The sequence below is a fragment of the Hevea brasiliensis genome, unplaced genomic scaffold (genome assembly GCF_030052815.1).
Source record: "Hevea brasiliensis isolate MT/VB/25A 57/8 unplaced genomic scaffold, ASM3005281v1 Scaf2, whole genome shotgun sequence".
NCBI lineage: Eukaryota > Viridiplantae > Streptophyta > Magnoliopsida > Malpighiales > Euphorbiaceae > Hevea > Hevea brasiliensis.
The window spans coordinates 1,349,921-1,364,240 of NW_026614695.1; positions in this window are offsets into that span (position 1 = coordinate 1,349,921).

The following is a 14,320-nucleotide window of genomic DNA, read 5'->3' on the forward strand; positions in this document are numbered from 1 at the left end:
GGAAGCTAGAACTTTGGAGAAGTGCTCTAGAGTCAAAGGGTTTTAAGTTAAGTAGAACGAAGGCAGAATACATGCATTGCAAGTTCGGTGAAGGCCAAGCGGTGATAGGGAAGGAGTTAGTTTGAATGGGGTGGTATTGTCCCAAAGTAATCACTTTAAATATCTAGGCTCAGTCCTTCAAGTAGATGGGGGATGTGAGGAGGATGTTAGTCATAGGATTAAAGCCGGATGGTTGAAGTGGAGACGTGCCACGGGAGTTTTATGTGATCGTAAGATTCCCAATAAATTAAAAGAAAAATTTTATCGTACAGCCATACGACCGGCTATGTTATATGGTGTCGACACCATATTTTGGCCGATCCCCAGAATCAATAAACCTTGAAACCGATCCCCAGAATTAATAAACTTTGAAACCGATCCCCAGCACTAAATTTTCCTTTGCCAGCCAACTACATTTCCAACCTCTCTTTGCCATATTACCGATCTCTCTTCACAGAGAATTGAATCAATGCTAAGCCCTCGTATCATCTAAAGTCTTGCCAAGTCGCTCACCGATCTCTCAAGCTAATTGTCAAATTTCCTGATCGGTCGATTACATTCTCGATCTCTCCTGTCAAACAAAATTGAATCAATACTAGATCTTTATGTCACTGGTCTTATTGCCGATCTCTCATTTTAAGTTTAGGAATAATTAAGATTCCAATCCGATGTAATGATGATCTTGATTTTAAGTGGGTTCACCAAATTTCCAATTTTAATCAAGTCCCGATTAACGTTGATTCCCTATCGATCTCATGCTCATTATGTTTTCCGATCTCTCACACTTAGGTTAATAATCTCTTTCAGTTACTTCGATGTACTCAGACAATCAAGTATTAAGTAATTTAGAGATTTTCCGATCACAATCATTCATTGAACAAAAGAGGCATTCCATTTCATTTCAAAAAATTGTACAAGTCATTCAGCTGGAGGATCACCCCCAGTCTGATCTACATTTTGTCCGTCTTCTCCCTCACCCTCCTCCTCACTATCCTCACCCTCGCCTCCGGGAGCCAGGTCGGCCATCCAAGAGAAGTCCTCCTCTGGGTAACGTTTCTGGAGCTCGGCTAAGAGATCCTTGTGAGCATTCACGTAAGCATTGGCTATTCCTGTCACCATCTCTTCATCTTTTGCCTTAAGCTCCTCGGTAAGATGAGCGACACAGCAACTTCGTTGGCCGGGCGCTGGACTTCTCCAAGAGCATGATCCTCTCGGCAGAACATGAGTGCATTCGGCCTTTATCCTCATAGTACTTCATCCTCCCCTCAATTTGAGATATGTAATATTGAGCGGATGAGAGTTGGGATCGGAGGATGCCACTTCTTGACTCTTCCTTTCGACTTCTTGACTCTTCTTCTCGACCTCCATACCCAGGCGGAAAGCCTATTCCCGAACTATGTCTTTGGTTCACGGGCACTCTACATTGAACTCATGGAGCGAGTTAGGATGTCGTCAAGATTGTCAGAGGCGATGCAGTCCGATCCTCCCAAAGGCAGATGGAAGACCCCAAGACTTTGGCAAAATCGGGGTTCTCCCGAACAGTCCGGTTGTTCTCTAGAGAAGTGATCAGCACTTGGGCGCCACGAGAAGAGGGCCTCGCAGGAGTTCGAGAACGACCCCCTTCTGTGCTTGGAGCAACTGGAAGAGGTGGAGCCGGCTCTTCCCGTTGAGGAGGAGATCGGACAGCTTCTGTGATCGGCGGTCCCGAAGGTCGGGGCGGGCCTCCTTGCGTCTCCCCAGGTTCATGGCCGGGTGTTTGAAGTAGTGCCGAACGCTTCATCTCCTTTATTTTCTGGGAAATCTCTCTTTCTTTCTTCCGCTTCCTGGAACCTTCACCACTAGCCATACCTACACAAAAAAGAGGTCAGTGAGATCGCTAAGGTCCAAAGATCTGAGAAATAGAAAATACCGATGCCGAGATCAGAGAGCTGAAGCCCGCGACTTTCGCCCGTGATTAACTCCATCGTCCAATGATGCAGCTCGGCAGTTACCGCATCTAAACAGGAGTACTTTTAAGTAGCCGCCTGATTCTTCAATTCCATCACTATTAGGCCTTCCTCCTTGTTCAAAGTAATACGCTTCGGAATCAAGGGCCCCTGGTGCCACCAGCTACGGGGAAAGTCCTCAAAGCAGGTCGGATTTTTGATCCTCAGAATGAAGAAGCGGTTCTTCCAATTCTTAAGGGAGGAGGGCAGATCGGTAAAGAGCTCGCAATGAGGCTTCGCCTGAAAGAACCAGTGCTCGTTGTCCTTTCGGCGAGTTAGCCTGTGCAGTTCGGTGAACACCTTAGCCGTAGGTCTGATTCCCTTAGCTCAGCACAGGCCTCGGAAGGCTACCAAGATCCGCCATGAGTTAGGATGAATTTGGGCAATGCACACTCGGTGAAATTTTAGGACCTCCTTGAAGAAGTCGTCGGAGGAACCGAAGACACGCCTTTAAGCGTTCCTCGTATACCATAACCATGTCATTCTCTTCAAAGGAGTGATCGGCTCGGTGATCGCCGTGACACCGGATAAGTTCATATAAATCGGGCTCAATGTTGTACTCCTGGCTAAACGATTGCAGATCGGATTCTTGCAAAATCGATGGCAGCTCATCCATAGGAAGATTCTCCCTCCCTGAAGTAGGTGCATGCCTTGATGGTGCGATCCGCCCCCGAGCGGAGACCCTAGGAGGTTACGGTTGTGCGCTCGGCCCGACCACCTCTTCTTCATCAGACGACCACGAGAACTGAATGGAAGGTGGGCTTGCCGCTCTCTGACCATCGGCGCTGCTCATTTTTAAGGAAAACAAAGAATTTAAAGCTAAAAGAAGGATTAAAACCCTTACCGGAGCTTGAACGGAGTCAGAAGAGCTTGAAAAATCGGGAGAGTTTTGGAATTGCTCGCGAGAGACAGAAAATGGCATAAGTGAGAAACTGGCTAACCCCTACCCCTATTTATACTCGTCCGAGCATTTAATGCTCACGATGTCCCAGGCAATGCATCGGGATTCGCCAGCTGTTCTGACACATCTCTCAAACACTCCAAATTCCATAAAGAGAATGGCTAATTAGAGATCGGCATATTTAGATAAATGTTTTGAATTGCAGATCAGTTAAGGGTTGTTCAGTTAGGAACCAGATCGGATAAACACATCAGAGATCGAAAAATAATCAATGCAATAATAATAAGATGATAATTGACTTTTATTTCCAAAAGATCGGATTACATCATTTGGGCGATCTCTAGGGATCGGAATAATAGAGATCGGAAGATGGGAGATCAGCATGAGAGATCGGAATAGGAGCGTGGGAGGGATCGGAAGGCAAAAAGAATAAGACAAATCCCAAATAACCGTCGTCAGAATCAGAGCCGAGGTAGTTAAAGCGTGGCAGACGAGATCTCCACTGCACGCCTAAGAATCGCCCGCAATGCTGACAGGTGCCAGGGTATGTCATGACAGTCCTGTACATCCCAATCTCCACCGTTGATCTTACTTGTAAGGACAAGCTCGGAGCCCTTAGATCAAAGAAGAAGACGACAAGACCAGCGCCTTTCACTCCCGGCCCTCGGATCGCCTCGGACAAGAAGATTTGGGACCGTCAGATTGAAAGAAGAAAAGGACAAATATTCTGAAGAGTGATCTCAGCCATTCATTTTGATTCTCTTTAATTCCTGAACATCCGATCATGTCCTTCGAAATCTTGACCCTCCATCTCCCTCAAAATAAATCCCGACCCTTCATGGGGAGCACGATTCCTATAAATACTGCATGAAAAAAGCATTGGGGCGGGCAAAAAAGAGAGTTAGTTATTATAGCGAAAGAACTCTGAAACTTCATTCATTTTTTTACTCTGCTAATTAGAAGTGTTGTTTAGAAATAATTTTGAAACTAGTTTTATTAAGTTTTTTCTTGAAAAGGATTCGAATCTTTGGAACTCTACATTTTCGTTTGTTCATTATCTGGTCACACTCTCACTTTCAGCCCTTTATCATCTCTGTTTTCATTCCCATTGTCCAAGCTCAACTTCATTCCACTCGGTTTTTATCTTAATCTGATTGCATTTTAGCTAAGCACCCTTCAGTTCACGATGAACATCAGCCCTCAGGCTAATCAGTCCGCTGTCTTATCACTATTTGTCACCCCGTAGTTATTTCAATAGATTTGGCTCCTTACAGGTAAGAGCTCATATTGCTGTTTTATTAACTGTTTACGTTTACTTTTTGCACTTTCTTTGTTCTTCTTACGTATGCGATTTTCTCCAAGTTCATTTTGTGCAAAAGAACCCCAAAGAATGTTACTCTCGAGTTATCTCTTTAGTGATCAGTCCATCATTTTATTAATCTTCGTCATTTCTGAATGCAAGTTTTCTAGCTCCTAGTAGCGTGTAAGTGGTTGGGTAAAACGTAGGTAACTGCAACTTAAGGGTCTCTTTTAAAAGAGAGAGCCTGAATAACACGTCAGGAAAATAGCCAAACTATTAGGCTGACGTAAACGGCAATTCGGCAAGATGCCATAAAGTGGAATAAAACCAAAGTAAACGAAACAGAATAGATTGGACATTAATAGGTATTGGTAAGATGACTACATGGAAGGTCGGTAAATCAAGTCTAGTATCCCCCATTTAGTCACAAGGTATCAAGAAGCCTTATCCCCAGCATCTTTGAATGCCAGAATCCTTAGCTTTAGGCTCTTATGACATGTAGCTGAAATTAAAATTCGGGAGATTGGAAAAGTCCCTTTCAGGCTCCTGTTAATCTAAAAGAGATCGGAGGAGAGTTCCTATCCGGTCTCAACTCAAAATTTTAATAAATATTAAATAGAGATCGGAGGAGAGTTCTTATCCGGTCTCAACTCAAAATTTTAATAAACGTTAAATAGAGATCGGAGGAGAGTTCTTATCCGGTCTCAACTCAAAATTTTAATAAACATTAAATAGAGATCGGAGGAGAGTTCTTATCCGGTCTCAACTCAAAATTTTTAATGATTTAAAAGAGATCGGAGGAGAGTTCTTATCCGGTCTCAACTCAGAATTTTAACAAATATTAAAGAGTTCGGAGAAGAGTTCTTATCCGATTCTTAAATTAAATTTTAATAAAATATTCCTTTCAAATAAAATTAACATACAACAGTAACTCACTAAGGTTGTCTCATTTACTTATGTATCTGGGTGATCCGAATTTAGTGAAAAATCAAATGTTCCTTTAGTCAAAAGGATTAACATGTCCATTCAAGCCCTCCTAACTAATGCAAAATTAAATCTACTTACCCTTACTAAGGGACGAGGTGGGGTGCCTAACACCTTCCCCACCCGTTTACGGACCCCGAACCTAGAATCTCTGTCTTGAAGTGGTTTCATTTCAATCTATTTTCACAAATGGTTTTCTTTAGTTTCCCTCAAAACTAAGGTGGCGACTCCTCACTCTTTCCCACTTCAGTGAGGGTTCGTTCAGGCGACCGCAAAATCCCTTGCGACAGCTTGGCAACTCCACTGGGGACTAATCCAAATTTAACCCCGGTCTAGAGGTCTAAAAAGTAGATTTAATTTTCCAATCAAATTATAGTTAGGTGGGCTCACCTGGCGATAGTTTACGTGTTAATTTTTGTTTATTCCTACTAATTGTTCAGCTTGTTTTGCTTATTTTGCTTGTTTTATCCTCCTACAGTGCTCTTCGTTTCGAAAAAAAAGGGAAAAAGGAAAAATGGGAAGAATAAAATCCCCCTGAATTGGGAAGAGGTAAAGGTGTCCCTTCACACCGAACACTCACGATGTCCTCACACACTTGGTCCTATACCCGGGCTTTCTTACCCTTTTAGGAAAGTAGGAGGGTCATGTAGCAGTACCGTGGGTTTTACCCGTTAGTATCCGTGAAGGCTTCGCTCAGTTGAAACTCATTTTATCCTTTGTGATACTCATGGAATTTTCCGATAATATCATGGTTATAGAGCAGGGCTCTCTTTACTGATGGGGCAATTTGGGAACCTGTGGCTTTTAGAAAATTAGACCTTGAGCTAAACTATCACAATAGCTGAAAGCCGTAGTAAGCTACCTTATAAGATAGAACTATCCAATTAGGTAGCACTCATCCGGTATCAGGAGTCTCCCTATGCTAGGACAGAAGGGGCATACTTACTCTTACCCTATTCTATTTATTTTACTTTGTTCTTACTTTTAAGGGTAATCTTGAATCATGTTGTTAAGAAAACCTGCGCATTTTCCTACTTTGATAAATGTGTAGGTACCACTCTGCCAACAATATAATATAAGATTACAGAATTTATCTGCTAACGAGTTTTCCACAGGCATCACCAAACCAAAAGTCTGTAAAAGGATAGGCATCATTTTTATCATGGCATCCTCAGTCGATCGTGAAGAAGTTCAGAATGCTAAACTTTGGTCCAAATCAACTCATACTCTAGTACCCCCACAAAATGATGTTTCCAAGGCACATGCTAGCTTACTACCTTCATGGGATCCGAATAAAATTGAGGTCGAATGAGCGACCTCAAGTGCATCTAATGTTTGGAGGTCGCTTCCCGATCAGGTCAAGGCACGATTTGAAAAGAAATACGGGAGAATTGCAACCCTAATGCGAGTCAAGGTCCAAATCCCGGCATTAAAGGCCATGCTGTCAGTTTGGAGTCCTAAGTACGGGGTATTCTCTTTCAATGACATTGATCTGATTCCTACTATGGAAGAATATCAGGCATTACTAGAGATTCCTTACTCAACACAGAATCGGATCTACCTACACCTTGAGCATAGGCAGACCTGGAAACGATTAACACATTTGTTGGGTATTCCTTCGGAGGAGGCAAAGTCAAAAGAAACTGTCAAAGGGAACACGCATGGATGGTATTGGACCTACCTCGAGAAGCGGTTAGATCAATACCTCCAAGAGAAACAGTGGGATCAAGCTTCAGTAGCACTCGCATTGGGAATCTATGGCCTGATTTTATTCCCGGGACCCTTAGGAATCATAACTGCAGACGGTGGAAGTATTGCAGGCGGTAGAAAGCGGGAGGTCAATCCGTCTGGCAATTCTTGCGGAGACCTTATTAACCCTTACCTACTGCAGACAACAGGGTAAAGGGTCCATCAAGTGTTGTTCTCAATTGTTATATCTCTGGATTATCAGTCACATATGCCCTGTGGAGACAAAGGGATTGACTTGGTACCTGGACCAGCCTCCCATCGAGAAGATGACCCGGTTAATAATCAGTCCGAAGAATGAACAGCAGTGGCGGGAACAGATTTTGAGTTTCAATAGCCATAATTATTGTTGGAGGAAGCTATGGGCGTCAGGCCAATCCATTTTGATCAACACGGGAGGTAATCAGTCGGTGTCCCTGATCGGAGTAACCGGATACACAAGTTACACTCGGCATTGGTAATGAGGCAGTTTGGCTCAACACAGACCGGAATTGACATTGAAGAATACCACCAAGGTCATTTCTACCATGAGCTCAAGGAAGAGGAAGGGTTGAAAATGGCTCGCAGATCCTGGGAAAACATCTCTCTGATAGAAATGTCGCCTAAAGGTCCAAGTGCCACACGCGATTATCTTGAATGGAGGGCTGACAGGCACCGAGAACACTCAACTGTAGAATTCAAAGACAGTGAGCCTCACCGAAGCATCCTAGTAGTAGAAGCTGATAATCGTCTGGCTGACTCACTACAAAAGGCAAATACCGAAAACTCACAACTGCAAGAACAAATAAAACAGTTGGAGGACCAACGGCAGAACCTTAAAAGAAAGGTGAGAAGACTCAGGGAAGAGGCAAGGGCCGAAAAGATGGGGTTCGAAGAGCAGGAAGTACGGTGGGAAAAAGAAAGAAACTCTCTTCAAGCTGAGGTCAAAGAAATGAAAGTGCAGAATAGTAAGCTTCAGGAAAAGATGAAATACCAAGAGGTACTCGTTGAAGAGTATAAATAGGAAAACAAAAAGAAGAAGCTCGAATTAAAAGAACAGGCGCTACTCATCAACGATATCTTGAAAGAGTGTGCTAAGGAGAGGAAAGAGAAAGAAAAACAAGCTGCTCTCTATCAAAAGCTGAAAGAGAATGTTGACCAGCTAGAGAGAACGATAGCACAGGGAAAACAAGAGCTATTACCTGAATCCGAGTATGCTCTGAAAGCATTCAACCCTGCCAAACAAGAAGAAAGGGTATATGAGTATCTCAGAAAATGCCATCTCATTATAAAGAACCTCCCAGAACCTAGGCCGATGTAAAGAATATGGTGTACGAATTATTCAGTTAATGAAATGATTTTTGGACCATTGTTTAGCAAATTTGTGAATGAATAATATGACTCCCGTAGGAACTTCCTTGCTAGGGTTATGTGAAAAATTGAGTGCGCTATATGGACAGGTATCATAAATGCGCATTCAATCCAGTCATTCACGGTCAGACTATCGAACGATGCCATGATAAAATTAATGCAATCATCTTTTCGCAGATTTCATTCTGGCTCCCAAACGCCACTGTATCCTTCGTCCGAACAAGGACTTTTAGTTTTTTTTTCACAAAATTCGAAATTCATTAAAAACCATTTTTTTTCCTACAGAAAAACAACATTGCTTCGAATAAGGCAAGTCTGACCAAGCACGCGATTCAACCCCAGCGAGTGTACTTAACAAGATCTCGAACAAGAAAATTAATGGAAGACCAGGAACAAGTACAGAACCTACAGGGGCAAGTGTCTGAACTAAAAGACCACATTTCAGAACTTATGAAGCTGATGAGGGAGATGTTCCAAAATAAGCCAGCTTCATACCTTAACCTACCATTACCTCCCCCACCTCCTACAACGGCTGATTCTCACTACGCTTGTAACACCCCGAAGTTCGGTAGTGCGTTCTGCTGCTCCGGTGACCAGTGTTGTCCAAACAGCGAGGATGCCTAGAACCACACCTTGATATGAGAGAGGAGACATAATTAATGAAATACAAGAAAAGAAAACACAAGAAAAACAAAGGAAAAATAATAGCAAAGAAATGTGATCAAGTTAAGCGAGCCGGGAAATCTAGTGATGGGTGACCGCACCGGGAAGTCACGGCATGGACCGTTGACTAGCCCTGGACTGCGGGGAACCCTGGAAAATATTTTTAGGACTTAAATAGAACCTTATTGAAGAATAAATATCTTTAGAAAGATCAAAGAAAAATTAAATAATTAGTACAAAGAAAAGTGAGAAATCGAAAAACAGACAAAACCCGGTAATACCGAAAAATCGGGAATGCCAGAACAGGGGCATTATGGTCATTTGACACCTCGAATTGTCTTTTGACCTAAATGTCCATTAAAAATAAATAATATTACACTTAGAAAATGAAATGAAAAATTAGTTTAGTGGTACCTAATACAAATAGCTAAAATCATGGGTTAATGTGGAATAAATGCACATTTGGCTTATTATATGATATAATTTTTTTTAGTGGACCACTAAGAACATTAAATGGATTAAATATACTCATAAGTGGGCAGATTTCTCCCACTCAAACCTCATCTTCCTCACTTAGCTCAACCATGCCGTGAATGAAGATGAAAGAATCCACCATTGATGTTTTGCATGAGCTCACTTAACCTCCCCATTTTCAACTCCAATCCTTTAAGTTCCTTCATAAAAAATGGTCTACACATCATAAGGAAGATATTGATACCAAATTTGAGAAGTTTGGTGAAGGTTTAGCAAGTTACAAACAAAGGTAAGTTTACATTTTTGAGAATTTCCTTGTTAAACTTTATGTTTATGTTATGGGTGTTAGTTTTGTGAAGGAAATTTTGAAGTTTAAATAGTTATTGAGATAGCCATTTTTGGACAGCCATGGGGTCACACATTTGATGATTTATTATGCATATAATTGATGAGAAATAATCTTGATCATGGTAAATTAATATCCTAATGAATTGTTTCACATATATATGGTGATTTTGGCACTTGGATGAGAATTGATGGATTGTAGGGCAATGTGGTGTTGAAGAAGGTTTTCGGCAGCTTGGGGACACTTGAGTAATTTTATGTATTGATGGAAGTGTTGGCAGAATATTGACATAGAAGAATTGATGAATGTGTATGTAAATTAGTAGTGGAAATTATATGTAATGATTAGGTGTATTTATGTACATATATTGCTAAATTTGGACCTTGTGGTTTAGGGTTGTATTTGATGTATTGAGAATGTTTGTATTCTGTCCAAATTGACCATAGTAAGAAGTGATAAATGAATATGGAATGGTATAAAATCAGAATTAGGTATGGGGATTTAAAGTAGAGCAAGTTAAATGTGTGTTTGAATTGGGGTTTGAAAGACATATAGAGGGCAGTGTGCAAATAGACCAATAAGTTTAAATGTGTAACCTCAATTGGTATGAGACCAATTGGAGGTGAAACTAGGCACAAAATGTGTCAACTTTCATTGAGAAAACATACCAAAATTCTGCTTGCAAGGTGACCTAAGAAAATGACCAATTCGGATTAGGTGCAATTAGGACCTGAAAAATGACCAATTGGGCAGCAGTGAGTGTTTAGGCCATAACTCACTCAAAACAGGTCCAATTGACCTGAAATTTTAACCATGAATAGTTAAGACCCATACCTACAAGTCTTATGAAGACACCAAAACCCAGAAATGACCAGAAGCAAGTCAAACAACTTGCACAAGTTCGGGTCCAAAAACTGGCCGAACCAGAATTGACCAATTTGACCTAAAATTAACCTAATTTGGTACCATTTGACCAGCAATAGTGTAATGACCATAACTCGGTCTACTTAACTCGGATTGACCTAAAATTTTGCACCGCGGTCCATAAGACCTAGATCTACAAGTTTGTAGTTTCGACCGAGACCCGAAAATCGAGGGAACTAGATCGTCCGGTTAGGTCAAACCAGTGTCCTGGAATCCAGCAATTTGCATTAAAATGCACTAAGCAAGGAAATGACTTTGGTAAAACATACCAAACCTAAAACCCTATCAAATGTGACATATTAACGACACTAAAACCTAATTTACCTAAAACGCAACGAGGGTCGGTATATTAGGTGATTAAGTGAATAATTGATTTCAGTACATTATTTACCAAACACCATCGATAGAGACAGTTTAATTTAGTATTGAAACACTTCAAATTGTGTTTCCCAGTTAACAAGGACTCAGCAAAAGGGAAAGAAATACTGAGTCAAGACCAGGAGACAAATATCAGAGGTTTGTGCACAACAACTGTTTCTTTTGAATTATTTTCAATTGAAATAAATATTGACTATTTGTATATTATTGTTTTAAATTGTGGAAATGAGTTTGATGGACACTTATTGATTGAAAAATATTGTGAATGGTTTGTAACTGTGAAAAATTGTTTGAATGACATTGATGGATACTTATTGATTTAAAAGCATTGGAAATGGTTTGAAACCACAGCTATCACGTATATTGATTGTATTCCTCATTAGCTTGTCTAGTGGGACGAATTGAATTCCCTCTCTGGCTGAAGTGTTGAGGTGTGTGCCTGTTGAGGACGAATTGGATGAGTACTCATATTTTTGCTAGCTAGCCATGTTATTCCTCATTAGTCATTGACTTTTGGGACGAATTGAATACCTCATTAGCCATCGGCTTTTGGGACGAATTGAACTGTGGATCATGATTAAGCTGTGTGTGATTTATTGATGTGTATTGTGAGATTGTGAAATGGATTTAAACTCTCATTGACATATACTGTCTTTCGAATTCAAACCTTATCTGACTTATGGAAAATTATTGTGATATTGAGAAATGGAGTTTAAATTCTTGTTGACAATTATTGTTTTGAATTTAACTATGATTTTAAGTATCCACTATTTACATGACTTATGAATTGTGATTTAAATTGTATTTGGTTAATGTTGTGCACCACTGAGACATTGTCTCAAATGATAGCTTTATTCTTTGTCTCGGGTAGAGAGACGAGGCAGGCGGACTAGGCTGCATATACGTCAATGAGGATTACAGTATAATGAGTGTACGGTATTTTGCATTTTGTACTGTAATGTATGACACTGTATGTACATTTTGTTTTTGGTTTTGAGCAGTTGTAAATTCAAATTGTATCTTGAAGTTGTAAATTAATTATGAGTTATTTGACTTGTGAAAATTGTATTATATTTCCTTATCTCAAACTTTGAAAAATTTCTATGGAATTGAGTTGATAAATTGTTGTGTTGAGAAATGTATTGGAGTTGAGATTTGGAAAATTATTGAAGTGCTTTTCTGAGTTTTCAAGAACTGTTTTGTCCAAAATACGGATGGCACTCTGCCAAAATTTTCTGAAATTCCAAATAAACCAAATGAGTTAGTTATTTCACTCAGTTCACCAAAGTCTTTAACACTGTAAATAGTGCTCACCATCTGTAAAAGAAGTAAGAAAAGTTTTAAAATCCCTTGTAGTGTATTTAATGGGTTATCGATGAAGCGGAGTTGGTAATTCATTAGGTATACTACGGGATCATGTTATGCCTTACAGAGGGGTAGGGTGTGACATGTTTTGGTGGTATCAGAGCACAGTTTTTTAAATTCTGTTTTCACCTGTTATTTGAATGTTCTTTCTTCATAGTACAACTGCTCAATATCATTGTTTGATACATACTGACATTACAAAGATAAATATGCACTAACGAGAGTAAACATCCTTGTGTTGTTTGTTCAGGAAAGCTAAGATCCTCGCATTAACTATGGAAGAGGGTGATCGTTCAGTCGATCTGTCTATTGAGGCTGAGGTGCAAGGGGATGCCCCAGGCCTACAAAATGTCAGTGGTTGAAGACCACCAGCCTGCGATCATGATTTCTGCTCGATTCGCTCGTGAGATAGCTGCAATGTTCCAACAAATGGTGTAATGCACCTACTCAAGTCCCAATTCGGACACGGTGGTACAACCACGGTCTCCTACGAGGCATATGATAAATTGATGAAGTATGGGGCTCTGAGTTTAAGGGACAGTAGATCCTCTAGAAGTGAGCAGTGGTTAGAGAGGATGGATAGGGTGTTCAAGAAACTTCATTGTACAGAGGAGCTCGGACTTGAATACTCGTATCTTTGTTACTGAGGATGCTTATGGTGGTGGAAAACCATTCCCCACGATGCAGTAGAACTGCGATCTTGACTGGAATGACTTCCTCGAGAATTCAGTGTAAATACATCCCTGATGCTTATGTAGACCAGAAGCTACAAGAATTCTTAAGTTTGAAATAGAGGGGCAGATCAGTGGCTGAGTATGAAAGAGAATTTTCCCGCCTTAGCCATTATGCAGTGAGTCTACTCTCTACCAGTAGGGAGAGATGCAAGAGGTTTGAAACTGGCTTGAAGCCCAGATGTCAGTACAAGTGCTCGGCTTCAAACACACTAACTTCTCTGAACTTGTTTCTCAAGCCCTAGAGTTGGAAAGAGTTGAGTTTGAGACTGTTCCAGAGAAAAAGAGATCAGAGAAGACAGAGAAAGAGGGAAAGTCAGTAGAACAGAGTTCCAGTGGTCATACTGGAAAGAGGAAAAACTATGGGGGACATGGTAGAGGTGGCAAGAAATCTGGTAGGGGAAGATATTCAGGACAGAGACCTCCCCTATCTGGACAGCAAAGTACCAGAGGTTCCTATCCTCCCCGCCAATGTGAAACATGTGGAAGAAATCATGGTGGGATCTGCTACAAGGCTATTGGAGCCTGTTATAACTGTGGAGGCACAGGACACTTTGCCAAGGATCGCACCGGTGAGTCGCGAGTTGGACCACCTCCTACTACTGCAGAAGGGTCAGTTCAGAGCCCTGTCACTAGAAGCTCACAACCACCTAGCAGAGGTAGAGGCAAGAGTAGAGGTAGCCAAGCAGGCAGCCAAGGCACAGTAAAACAATCAGAGCAAGATAGTGCTCTAGTCAGAGTCTATGCCATGAGACAGAGGGAAGAGGCAGAGACATCTGATGTTGTGGCTGGTACCTTCTCAACTTTTAACCAGAATGTGTTTGTGTTATTTGATCCGGGTTCTACCCATTCTTATGTGAGTGCTAGCATCATTGATTGCATTGCTGTTCCATGTACAAAAATGGACTTTGAGGTGCTAGTAACAAATCCGCTAGGACAGGAGGTCAGGGTTAATAGAATGTATAGAGATTGTCCTTTGGTGATCCAAGGACACACTTTCCTGTCTGATTTCATTGAAATGCCCTTCAGAGATTATGATATCATCTTGGGCATGGATTGGTTAGCTAGGCATCATGCCATGATTGGTCAAGTGAAGACGATCACTTTTGGCCTTCCTCAGTATAGTGATGTGGT